This window comes from Adiantum capillus-veneris, chromosome 23 (genome assembly GCF_014529385.1).
Source record: "Adiantum capillus-veneris isolate H3 chromosome 23, ASM1452938v2, whole genome shotgun sequence".
NCBI lineage: Eukaryota > Viridiplantae > Streptophyta > Polypodiopsida > Polypodiales > Pteridaceae > Adiantum > Adiantum capillus-veneris.
The window spans coordinates 41,670,742-41,683,072 of NC_140953.1; positions in this window are offsets into that span (position 1 = coordinate 41,670,742).

The following is a 12,331-nucleotide window of genomic DNA, read 5'->3' on the forward strand; positions in this document are numbered from 1 at the left end:
TCACCTACATATACTTACCTTAGCAACACAAAACTTTTGATCTTTAGGATTAGAGGGCGCCCATATGGGCCCTATCAAAGTGCAATTAGAGGGCCTCAAATAAATTGGGAGGTGCCCATATGTTGCTTACAGATGGCGGGGCCTTGACCTCACAAAAGGATACGAGTTTGTGTATCATAATAAATTTTGGCATGGTCTATGATACACATTTTATGTACATGAGCATGAGAGAGAGAGAGAGAGAGAGCTCCTTAGAGAGACAGTATATTTTTGGACATTGAAATGTGCTCTTTGAATTCCCAAAAAAGCTCAGCAAAATATTACACTTGACACATAGTTATACATGTCAAAGACGCCTCTTGTATGTGTGCGTGCGTGTGCGTGTGCGTGTGCGCATGTGTGTGTGTGTGTGTGTGTGTGTGTGTGTGTGTGAGAGAGAGAGAGAGAGAGAGAGAGAGAGAGAGAGAGAGAGAGAGAGAGAATAAGCCAAACAATTTTAAGTTTAATTTGCAATTTATCTGTATAGACGTTTCAGTTTCTTCTCGATTTTGGAAGCTTTAAATCCCCTATGGAATCTTATTGAGTAAGAGGAAGACTTATTTGATAAAATTTTGAAATTAGTGTCAATGTACAGAGGAAACTCTTGCAACAGTTCTAAAAATGACAATCTACAACACACATATATATATGATAGGGTCCATATATTGGGGGTTTTTCTTGTACGGTTGCATGCAAATGACATCCCCCCATAAGTATAAATGAATCCCTTGAGAGCCGAGTGCATGTGGTTGTGCAATGATAGTATATACCACACATGGAAAATTTGCAATATGATTATTCAATGTCTAGGGAGAGTGCCAAACAAATGGCCTATGGAGAAAGGTACAAATTTGACATCAGGTGAATAAAAGTTGTTGGAGGAAAGATGATTTAAGGTTCAAAAGTGGTTGGTGATTCGGTCGACAAGTGTGCAATATCATTTAGTTATTTTAGTTGCTGCCACTAAATGAATAGACTCTACCATATCTATGGAGGCAAAGATTGAGGGCCATGTTGTGATAAAAGAAAATAGACGTGAGAAATTTATGGTTTGCACACTAAGTTAATAAGCACGTGATGAGATGTATGACGTGCACATTGCAACGAATGTACGTGCAAAGACTTTGTCGATTGAGCAACACAAGGATGGTTGTTTCTTGCATGCAAACACATTTACTACATCTTTATACAAATCTGTGGATTGGATGTAGACCACAACATGTTTATCCATCAATGTAAGCTCACAAATGAGAATCTTGCACGAGTGTTCAATGCTTGTCACTCATTAGAAGTTGCACAAATTGTAGGGATTGAAAGAGGACATAAGAGTGATAAATGCTCATGCACTTTGTAACTTTTTGGATTATTAAAAGATTACTCTATGTGTCATGAATTAGATTGGTAAACCAGATACTTTGTTGCGGTGCTTAAGAGAAATTGTGGTGCTAATAATTTAATATAAGCAGTCATTTCTTTGCCATGTAGCCATGTTGCTAATCTCATGCTTATAGAAATGTCAAGAATGTGTAGTTCATTTGAGATTTTTGGAGTATTTGATTGATTATAGAGCTATGGAAGCTATATGGTGCTTGTAAACTATGTTTTGACCTTTTTTGCTTTTGGGAATGTAAAGAAAAAGGTATATCTTGTAACCTTTTGGAATATTTTCTTGAGTATAGTGTAAAGAGCTATGGAAGCAATTGTGATGCTTGTAAATTGTTTGAAATTGGTTAGTCCCTTACCTTGTAGTCATGTTCCTACTCTAATGCTTATAGAAATGTCAATAGAATAATGCACCTTGTAACCTTTTGAAATATTTGATGGAGTATAGAGCTATCGGAGCTATTGTAGTGCAAATAAATTGTTTGAAATTGTTCGTTCATTGCCATGTAGTCTTTTTTGTACTCTAACCCTTATAGCAATGTCAAGAAAGTGATGTACCTTATAACATTTAGAAATATTTGATGAAGTATATATCTATGGGAGCTATGTATGTTTTGCATGATTGTGTAGTGTGTTCATGCTCTTCTATAGGTATGTATGTAGTGATGGCATGTATGTATGGTATTTCCATCATGCCCATGGAATCACCATGTAAGTTATGGAGCGAGATTTAGGAGTGACCTTCAGAAGTGAGATTTTTTGGGGGAACAAGCCGTGTGGCACATGAAAATTAAAAGCTCACTCTATAACTCATTCAAAGTCTACACACTAGATACAAAATTTGTAAAACTCAAACTATTTCTTCAGTATGAATAGAGGCTTTGAACTATTTGTATGCTGCTCCTATACCTTATGCTTCCACCTTGTCATCATCATTAGAAGTGACACCAATAGTTGAAAATGATTCCTTATGCCCTTAATCTTCAAACAGTAATCATTTATAGAGATTCTCTTTGTCTACACAGTATTCAACTTTGTTTTCAAGTGCAACTTACACTACAAGAGGTGCTTAAGCTTAGCGACACTCATTGTGTGATGCTCAAAACTTGCGCCATCGCTATGAGCGTCATTAGAGCCATCACTGTATGTAGGTAAAAATAACCCGAGAATGCCAAAACTCAGATCAGGTTTTGGCACTCTCGGGTCAGCGGAAACAAAAACACAGAAGAGGTAAATGTCTTCACCTCCTTCTCTCTCTCTCACACACACACACACACACACACACACACACACACACACACACACACCCACGTATTGAGAGAGAGAGAGAGAGAGAGAGAGAGAGAGAGAGAGAGAAGAAGAAGAAGAAGAAGAAGAAGAAGAAGAAGAAGAAGAAGAAGAAGAGAGTTTTAACGTCATAGGAAACTATCCCAAGAGACCTTTAAGATCTAGCCGACGAGAAGAGTTGAACTCAAGACCTGTTATTCAAGAGGGAAATGACATAGCCAATCTACCACACTTGGGTGATAGCCCAGTGATAGAAAGAGACAGATAGAGAAAATTTACACACCCACAAGCATAAAGAAGCAATCCACACACACACACACACACACACACACACACAAAATTGCATGAGTCCTTTCTTATGCTTCATTACATAGTTGGATAGAAAGAGCATGGCTTAGATTCATAAAAATCTTTTTTCACCTTTACATCTCAATTAGGCCATCCAGTACATGATCACACAAACATCTGTCACAATAATAACACATGTTTGGACGCTCAGCCAAAGGTAAGATACAGTTGGCTAAAATTACACTAAACTCCCTGGTTTGGGGTGAGTGATTAAAATATCCTCTTAGGGGTAGGCTAAAATGGGGATACAAAAATATCTTACGATGTGGTAGAAACTCGCTAGCAAATATAACTGCTCGAAAAATACACCCTTCATTAAATGTTCCACATAATAATACTGTAGCCGTAAGCCTAGGGCTTCCTTTACCATCGCTAGATGGATATTGTTCCTGAAGTGTTCTCGACCACAAAGGGTCACCCATGTCACTCTATTTTGATAGGTTTACAATTTCGTCTGCGCAACTGATGTTCCTAATAGAGGGAAGAGAAGACACTTATAACGGAGTATGCTATTTCTCTTGATGGACTTACTTGACTGCTGCAGATGTGCAAGGGTTATTGCTAATGCCTGATCTTGACTATAAGTCATAGCTGATGAAGTATAAGACACAGCTTAAGACAAGTTATTGTAGAAACTTGTAAATTGTTGATGTAAACCCTAAAAAATTGCTCGTCTGTTACAGTGCACTCTGAAGTATAATACGCTTGTCTTATATAGACCCACATTGCAACCTCTACCCAGTGACTATCCGTACTAAAAGCCCACTTTGCTTGCCAACTCATATTGGATCACGTAACACATTAACTCACCGTTGTTTTCTCGACATACGTTTCTCCTAGAAACTTCTCCAACTGGCCGTCCTTCCTATAATAGTCTCTCTAGAAATGTCGGTACTATGAGTATTTTTTCGTCTGTGACCATCCAGATTTGGAGACTATACTTCATAAATTTTTCGAGCCGTGCATCGAGTTAGCAAAAATAGTATGATATGTTCAACTAGCTACTACTACAAAATTACTTGTCCTCAAAATTTCACTACTGGCAGTAAAAAAAAGGGGTGATTCTTTGAAGCCTCTTTTTAGAAATTATTCAAGCTAGTTTTTATTTGCTGCCTTGAGACCCTAATATTGCCTTATTTTATTAACACCTGTATAGCGTTACTACCTGTTGTAAACCCTCTGCAAATATTGAAACTGCTTGTACATCTGCTCTATCACACGTTTTCCTCTGCACGAGTATGGAGTGTTCACAGGTACGTGGCTACAACACTCACGATTTGACACACTCTATGCTCTACCGGATCTTGCGCTAATGAAATCCCAGGAGACATGGGCTTTAAGAGCTACCTCGATTGCAGGAAATTCTGGCAAATTTCGAGTCCCATATGCTATGGCTGGGCATCAACCTCTATAAAACCCTCACTGATATGGAAAAGGTGAGTACTACACTCACTTAGCATCTTTGTTCTATGTTTTCAGCCTGTGCGCTCAAAATTTTTAGACTGCAACATGCCTAAAAGTAAGGAGAAAGCTGTGGTGGAGTCGTCATCTTCTCCGAGTCCACAAGTCATTTAGTTTTTATATCTAATCTGGGGTGTTCTTCACTCATCTAGCCTTTAGATAGGGTTGGGATGGTTTGGTTAAGATGTTGTGATTAACCTGAGTAGATTGTACTCTTTTATAACTCCTGCTAATTGGACAGATTAGTGATGGTATGCTCTGATTCAGGGCTATTTTTGTGCTGAAATCTCTGAAAAAAAGGGAATCTCATTGGCGCTTGATTACTAGGTACTGAGGTGCTGCCAGATCTTGAAAAGATTTTTACAAGATGAAAAGCATCACATACCCTGATGATGTCTTGTTTTCTTTTTGAGCTTGAATACATTTGCTGACATTCATCACATACCCGAAATATATCTGGTCTTTTTACTACATTAGCCAGATTGGTTGCTCACCATTTGCATCTTGAAAGTATTTCTGACATGTGGTAGCTTGATATATCTTGCATGGTTATGGTTAAATTCCCTTGCCTTAAAATAATCTAAGATTTGCTCTATTGAACTTGCCCTTATTTGCTCTCATTTCATATCATATCAGTTAGTAGTAGGATGATTGCATTACAAATTTACCCGCATAATGCTGTTACAAAGAATATAAAACTTGATATATCCAACTAGGGATTAGATATCTAAAGTTGGTTTATGGCATAATGGGTACTCTTTGGACTATGCTGTTGTTGGTCTTTGGCTTTTTAGCTGTACTCTTACTAATCTCTGGCTATTATGATTCTGGTTTTGGCTTAATGCTTCTCTTGGGGGCTTAGACTTGCCCGACTGGTCTGGTTGTGATTCAGAGTATAGCACCTTGGCCTACACTATCAAAACACACTTTTCCTGCTTTTTTCGATTTCCATATTGAGAAGAATAAATTTGCTTCTTCTTTTTAATTTCTGGCAACAGATGATAGAATCGGTATTAATACCGTTTTGATAAATGGTAGCATTTACTATGGGAATCTCACTCTCTAGGAAAGATTTGCTAAAAACCACGGAATTTCTTATAGTAAAACTTGGCTTAAAAAACTCTTATTCTTTTTTCAAAACACAAAATTCACGTTGAGAACTGTTGTTTTTTCATTGGGACATGGATAACAATTGGGATGCCCATGCATCACCTGTACACAGTAACAATTGCTAACCGAGCGTTTTCTTGTTTACTATGGGTGCATGTGAAGGCTACCTTTCTTTGATAAAAGCATACTGTTCTATGAGGTTGACATGAGACTTATCTTTTACCTTGAAGCAGAACACTCCAGACTTAGGGATTACTTTCTCCCATCATTTATACTTTGTTTTCTTCAATGCCTTGTACAAAATTTATTCTCAACAACAAATAAATTATTGTACAAATCCATTGTATTTGCGTAGAATTATTGGTCTGTGAACAGGTAGTGTTCGTTTGCGTGTATGTATCTATTTAGAACTGCTACACACACACACATATACATACATACATACATTGAGAGAGAGAGAGAAACATACATAATCAAAGAAAGAGAGAGAGAGAGAGAGAGAGAGAGAGAGAGAGAGAGAGAGAGAGAGAGAGAGAGAGAGAGAGAGAATTAGGATTAGGGTTTATGATAAGGCTTAGGATTAGGATTCAGGATAAATATAGATTTTGGATTAGGGTTTATATATAAGATGAGGATTAGGGTTTAGATTAGGACTTAGGTTTATGATTTATTTTTATATTTAAGCTTAGCTTTAGGATTATGGTTTAAATATAAGGTTAGGATCATGGTTTAGATTTAGGATTATGTTTACGCTTTAAAATTAGATAGAATGTAGAGATAGAAGATAGAGAGAGAAGGTAGAGAGTAGAGAGAGAGTAATAGCATATAAATCTCCTATTTCTCTCTCTACCCTATCTCTTTAATCGCTCTCCTCTCTCTCTATCATATTGCACTCAACTTACCTTTGTTTATCTCTCTATAGAGAGGGATAATTAGGTATAGATAGAGAGAGGGATGATTAGGTATCTACCTCCCTCCACAGAGGGGTAGATATAGAGAGACCTTAGCTCGCTAGTGGCTTTTTGTCATCTCATATGCACACCTTGGGGAGGACATGTGTGAACACAGACCCAAGGGATTTGTCTTGGCTTTTGTTGAAGTGGACTTTGAGGTGGACTTTCCTCTTTTATTCACAGATTGAGAGTCCAGAAGTTGCCACCTCAACATTCGCCATGTAGTAGAGTCTAACCCGGCTATGATGACTTTCCTCTTTTATTCAGAGGCTGAGAGTCCAGAAGCTACCACCTCAACATTTGCCGTGTAGTAGAATCTAAACGGGCTATGATGTAAACAGTTTGGAGAGAGGATGACATAACAATGTGGCGGGACGTAGTCTCTCACCCTCTCTTTTTCTCTCTCACAGACACACATCCATCTTCCCACTTTCTCTTCAGTTGTTGTTGTGAAGAGTTATGGCTACAAGTGGACCTAGTGTTTTGTGTTGTGCGCAATGGGAGAGTGCTCCTGCTACTCTAAAGTGCTTTGAAGAAGAGCTTCTTTATTGTGCTCCTTGCTTAGCATCTCTTTACAGCACGAGAGCTCCCACCACCACTATCTAAAGCCTTTCAGAATATGCGATGAATGTGAGGATGTAGTCGCTTGGGTAAAATGTGTGTGGTGCTTGGGAAAAGAGTATGTGTTCAAAAATGTGTGCGGTTTATGTGTATGTATGTTTAGGGTTATGTATGTGATGGCCACTGCAAGGTATATGTGTGTTTAGGTTTAGGTTTAGCTCTAGGGTTTAGAATTACTTAAGCAGTGCGAACTTCAAAAATAGCTTATAAATAGCTTGCATGTAGCTTGTTAGGTTTAGGTGTGGAGTAGTTTGCAAGCTCACATGCGCAAAAGACTCGCGGGAAAATCGTTTATGAAGTACACTGCGTTTTTGCATCCCAAAAACACTATGAACTCTGGAAACAGCTTGTTCGCGAGCCGTTTGTGCATGTGGAGCTTGCAAATATCTTGCATGTAGCTTGTTAGGTTTAGGTATGTAGTCGATTCCAATGACTCGCGGGAAAGTCGTTTTTGACGTTCGCTGCGTTTTTGCATCCCAAAAATGCAGCAGGCTTTGAAAACGGCTAGTCCGCGAGCCGTTTGTGCATGTGAGCTTGCAAATAGCTTGCATGTAGCTTCCATGGGTTTGGTATGTAGTCATTTGCAAGCTCACATGCGCAAACGACTCGCGGGAAAGTCGTTTTTGAAGTCCGATATGTTTTTGCATCCCAAAAATACTGCGGACTTTAGAAACAACTTCTCCGCGAGCCGTTTGCACATGTGAGTTTGCAAATAGCTTGCATTTAACTTGTTAAATTTAATTATTTAGTCATTTTGAAGCTCACATGTGAAAACGGTTCACGAGAAAGTCATTTTGAAGTTTGTTGCATTTTTGCATCCCAAAAACACTGCGAACTCAAAAAACGCGAGCCGTTTGCGCATGTGAGCTTGGGAATAGTTGGCATGTGGATTCCATGGGTTCAATTATGTAGTCGTTTTCGAAATCCACTACATTTTTGTGTCCCGAGGATTGAGAAATATGGCTAGAGAGTTTGAAATAGTTTACACTAGCTAGGGCATGGCTAGAGCTGAATAAGAGGCAAAGGGTAGTGAGAGGCATTGCCATGTAGACATGGGTGTGCAAATTTGTCACACCCACAAATATAGGCATTGACCAATAAAGATGAGGTTATAATCCGGTGGTCCTGATCTCCGTGAATCTCTAGACCAAGGTGTGCGGTGATCGGATATGGCTAGAGAATGTGAAGTAGGCTGCAATGTGATTTATGGATTTTTGATTGCTACTAGGGGGGAGAGAGAGAGAGAGAGAGAGAGAGAGAGAGAGAGAAGAAAGAGATAAGAATAAATTTATCTTTAATTTTGAGTTCATGATATTTACAATCATTATGAGTAGTGACAATGATGTAGGTCCATTCGATCGAGACACCTATCTTGCAAGAAGGATCTTATGTCCTTGTAATCAATACAAACATGCTATGCAATAGACAAGGCATCTTAATTTACAGCACGTTTGCAAGTTTGGCGAGTTCGACCCATCTATTATAGATCAAGTTATTGCCAATTACAACTCATTGGTCTCTTATGCTTGAAAACAAGTAGTGATCTTGCAACCTAATAGACGTGTTCACATGCGCTTTACTCAAGCAACATATGTGAGGGTGCAAAATGCAGCCTCTTCAAGCTAATAGACGTATTCACATGCGCTTTACTCAAGCAACATACATGAGGGTGCAAAATGCAGCCTCTTCAAGCTCGAAGGGTTACCATGTAGAGCACATCACCTACCAGGCTATGTTTGAGCTCAAGATTGACGAAATGATTGAGATGATCATGGATTCAGAAAGGCTCATCTACGACGACATGAAACGTGAGGCCGACACACCCTTGTATGAGGGAGCACGAGTGTCTAGATTGAAGGCACTCTTGGTTCTTCTCAACATGCAGAAAAAGTTTGGATAGAGTGAGAGTAGCGTCACAAAAATTTTCGAGTGTGTCGACTTCAATTAAAAAACTACACATGTATAATGTACCAAATTATGAGAGATGTTATTGTTTTTCTCTATGTAGATTTGCTAAAGGAGCATATATTTCCAGTTGATAATGTGATGCAAAATTCTAGGAAGGATGCAAGAAAGATCGTGCAAACCTTGGGGATGGATTACAATTCCATTCATGCTTATCCTAATGACCATATTTTTTCCAGCGGGGAATATGTGGACATGCAAAAGTGTTCGAAGTGTGATTTCGAGAGATATCGAACGAATCTCCATGGACTGAAAGTACCACTGAAGTTGCTACGCCATTTTTCTTTGATACCTTGCATGAAGTATTTCTTTGAATGCAAGTCCATGGCCGCTCTAGCAACATGGCATGAGGAGAACAAATCTTCAGATGGTGTGCTACGGGTCCCTGCAGCTTGTGTGGCATGGAAACATATTGACAACACGTGGCCAGATTTTGGTAGGGAAGCTCAAAATTTGCACCTTGACCTGGCTATAGATGGCGTAAATTCATTTGGTCAGAGGTCGACATCTTGCAGCGTATAGCCAGTTGTCAACTACAACATTCCCCCGTGGTTGACGACTAAGAAGGGACACTTATTTTTAAGCTTGATTGTTCTGGAGCGGTATAAAGTGAAGAAAATGGATGTGTATCTTTGTCCACTATTGGAAGAGCTACAAAAATTGTGGACATGCATAAAAGTGGTGGATATGAGCCGACATGCAGGTCGGCGCAATGCCTTGATCAAAGGAATTCTAATGTGGATGATGCATGACTATCCTGAGCTAACAAATTGCTCCGGTGAGACTCAAACTCCCGTGTTTGGGTTTTGCATCATGTGTATGGGTGCAAGGCTTCAATGGGTTTATTGTCGTGTATATGGGTATAAGGCTTCAGACAAGCGGTTACAACGCATGCGTCACATGTGGCCCCAGGCTTAATGCACGTCGGGCGCCCTTACTCAAGAAGAAAATCTACGAAGGTCATCGAGTGCATCTTCCAAATCATGAATTACAAAAGGGCTTCTTGGGAAGAGAATCACCAAGGTTGTCTGATCAAGCATGGTTAGAGCACAAGAATATGTGTGAAGACAATCTACCCCCATGGATGAAGAGATTCTCTCTATGGTATGAGTTGCCATATTGGCAAAGACTCAAGGTCAATCACTTGTTGGATTCAATGCACATATTCAAGAATGTGGGTAATCTGTTGTGGGACCATCTCATTGGCAAGAAAGACATTGGGAGCCAAAATTGAACTAAGGGATGTTGGTTGTATGAAGCAATATTGGCCGTAGACAGCAAATGGCGGATCAGTAAAGCTGCCTAAAGCACCATGGATCTTGACAAGAACAAGATAAAGCTACCTAAAGCACCATGGATCTTGACAACAACAAGATAAAGCTGCCTAAAGCACCATGGATCTTGACAGAACAACAAGAACGCAAAGTGAAAGGGATCATTTGATCCGTGCGTACGCCCACACGTGTAATGCACTCACTCCGGACAACATTCGCAAAGGAAGGGAAGCTTATTGGTTTGAAGTCACACGATTGGCATAAAATGTGTCAGGTATATTTAAAGTGAATAGGACATAGTAGGATGTGCATAGTATTACCAGTGTGTGGAATGTGATCCCAATGCTAAACTTGTTTTGCAATTTATTTTGTCAGTGGCCATTGAGGGTTGTTTATCTCCCAACGTTTATCAAACAGCCTACAAACTTGCGAAATTGGTGCAATGGATCTTTAAGAAGGAGATCAATGCAGCTTCTATACCATCCACCAAACAAAATGCTGCGGAGGTTGTTTGCATGTTCGAGACACACTTTCCTACTACCATGCTGACCATTCAAGTGCATTGTCTCGTTCACCTAGTTAACGAGGTGAAAATAGCAGGCACACTGCATTCCAAGTGGATGTTATTTTTAGAACATTTCATGAAAACGCTCAAGGGATATGTGCGTCAGAAGGCACGTCCAAAGGGTAGCATGACAGAGGATTGGGTAGTTCTAGAGTCCCTTGTGTACATTGGAGAGTGGGTCTCCGGAGCTGATTGTGCAAGAGATACGCTTTGGCACACCATTGATGATGAGCGCATTTCTGGGATTGTGATGTGCAATCTCGGTGTGAAAAAGAGCATGACAAAGGATCTAGAGGCTAAGATCAATCGATTTTGCACGCTTCACAACCAGTGATGCAAAAGTACATTTCAAAGTATGAGGATGCAAAGTAAGAGCGAGGACAAAGGACATGACTTGAGTGGAGATGGGGAAGACGACCACTAGTACATTATCCGACGGGTCTTGAGAGACTACCAACATGCATGAGCTTAAGATGGTTGCACGATGCCTTGAAAAGACGAGCACTAGTACATTATCCGACGGGTCTTGAGAGCCTACCAACATGCATGAGCTTAAGATGGTTGCACGATGCTTTGAAAAGACGACCACTAGTACATTATCCGACGGGTCTTGAGAGCCTACCAACATGCATGAGCTTAAGATGGTTGCACGATGCCTTGAAAAGCGCACAACAACGCGAGCAGGTGACTGAGGAGGAGTGGGAGTACTTGCAAGGATGCAACCCCAAGATATGCTTATGATCTTAGACTCGTGGCATAGGGACAGCTCGGAGTTATGTTGGGTTATGCGAGCATGAGAGAGAGACCTCTTAAAATCATAAACATTGTATCTAGGCAATTTTGCTCCTTTTGTCTTAGACATTGTATTTGAGCAATTTTCCCCCCTCCCCCTCTTGTCTTTGTACTAAACTTGTGAATCTTAAATTGTGAATCAAATTGTAATCGGTGCGCGTTTCCTTCTACATTAACGTCAACATATTTTAAAATTGTTATCATTAATATGTTTTAACTTTAAATTGTGAATCCTTGGACCTCAAGCAGAGGAGGTGGTACGACCTCCACCACGCCGCCGGCTCATAGGTGCGTCGTTTCACTCTTTCGGAGTCTCCGTCTACTTCGAAGAAATCAACATGCTTAGAGAGCTCGGTGTCCACTAGATGGACTACACACTCCTCTAGGCACCGATGCTCTAGTGGTGGAGGCAGCGACTGCTATGGAGGAGGAACCACTGATGTTTCCACACCGGCTCATAGTCATTGAGGCTCCTTACCTCCTCCTTCTTTTCCCACCCCCACACCGGTCACGAAGTTGCCCTCTACTCTAGC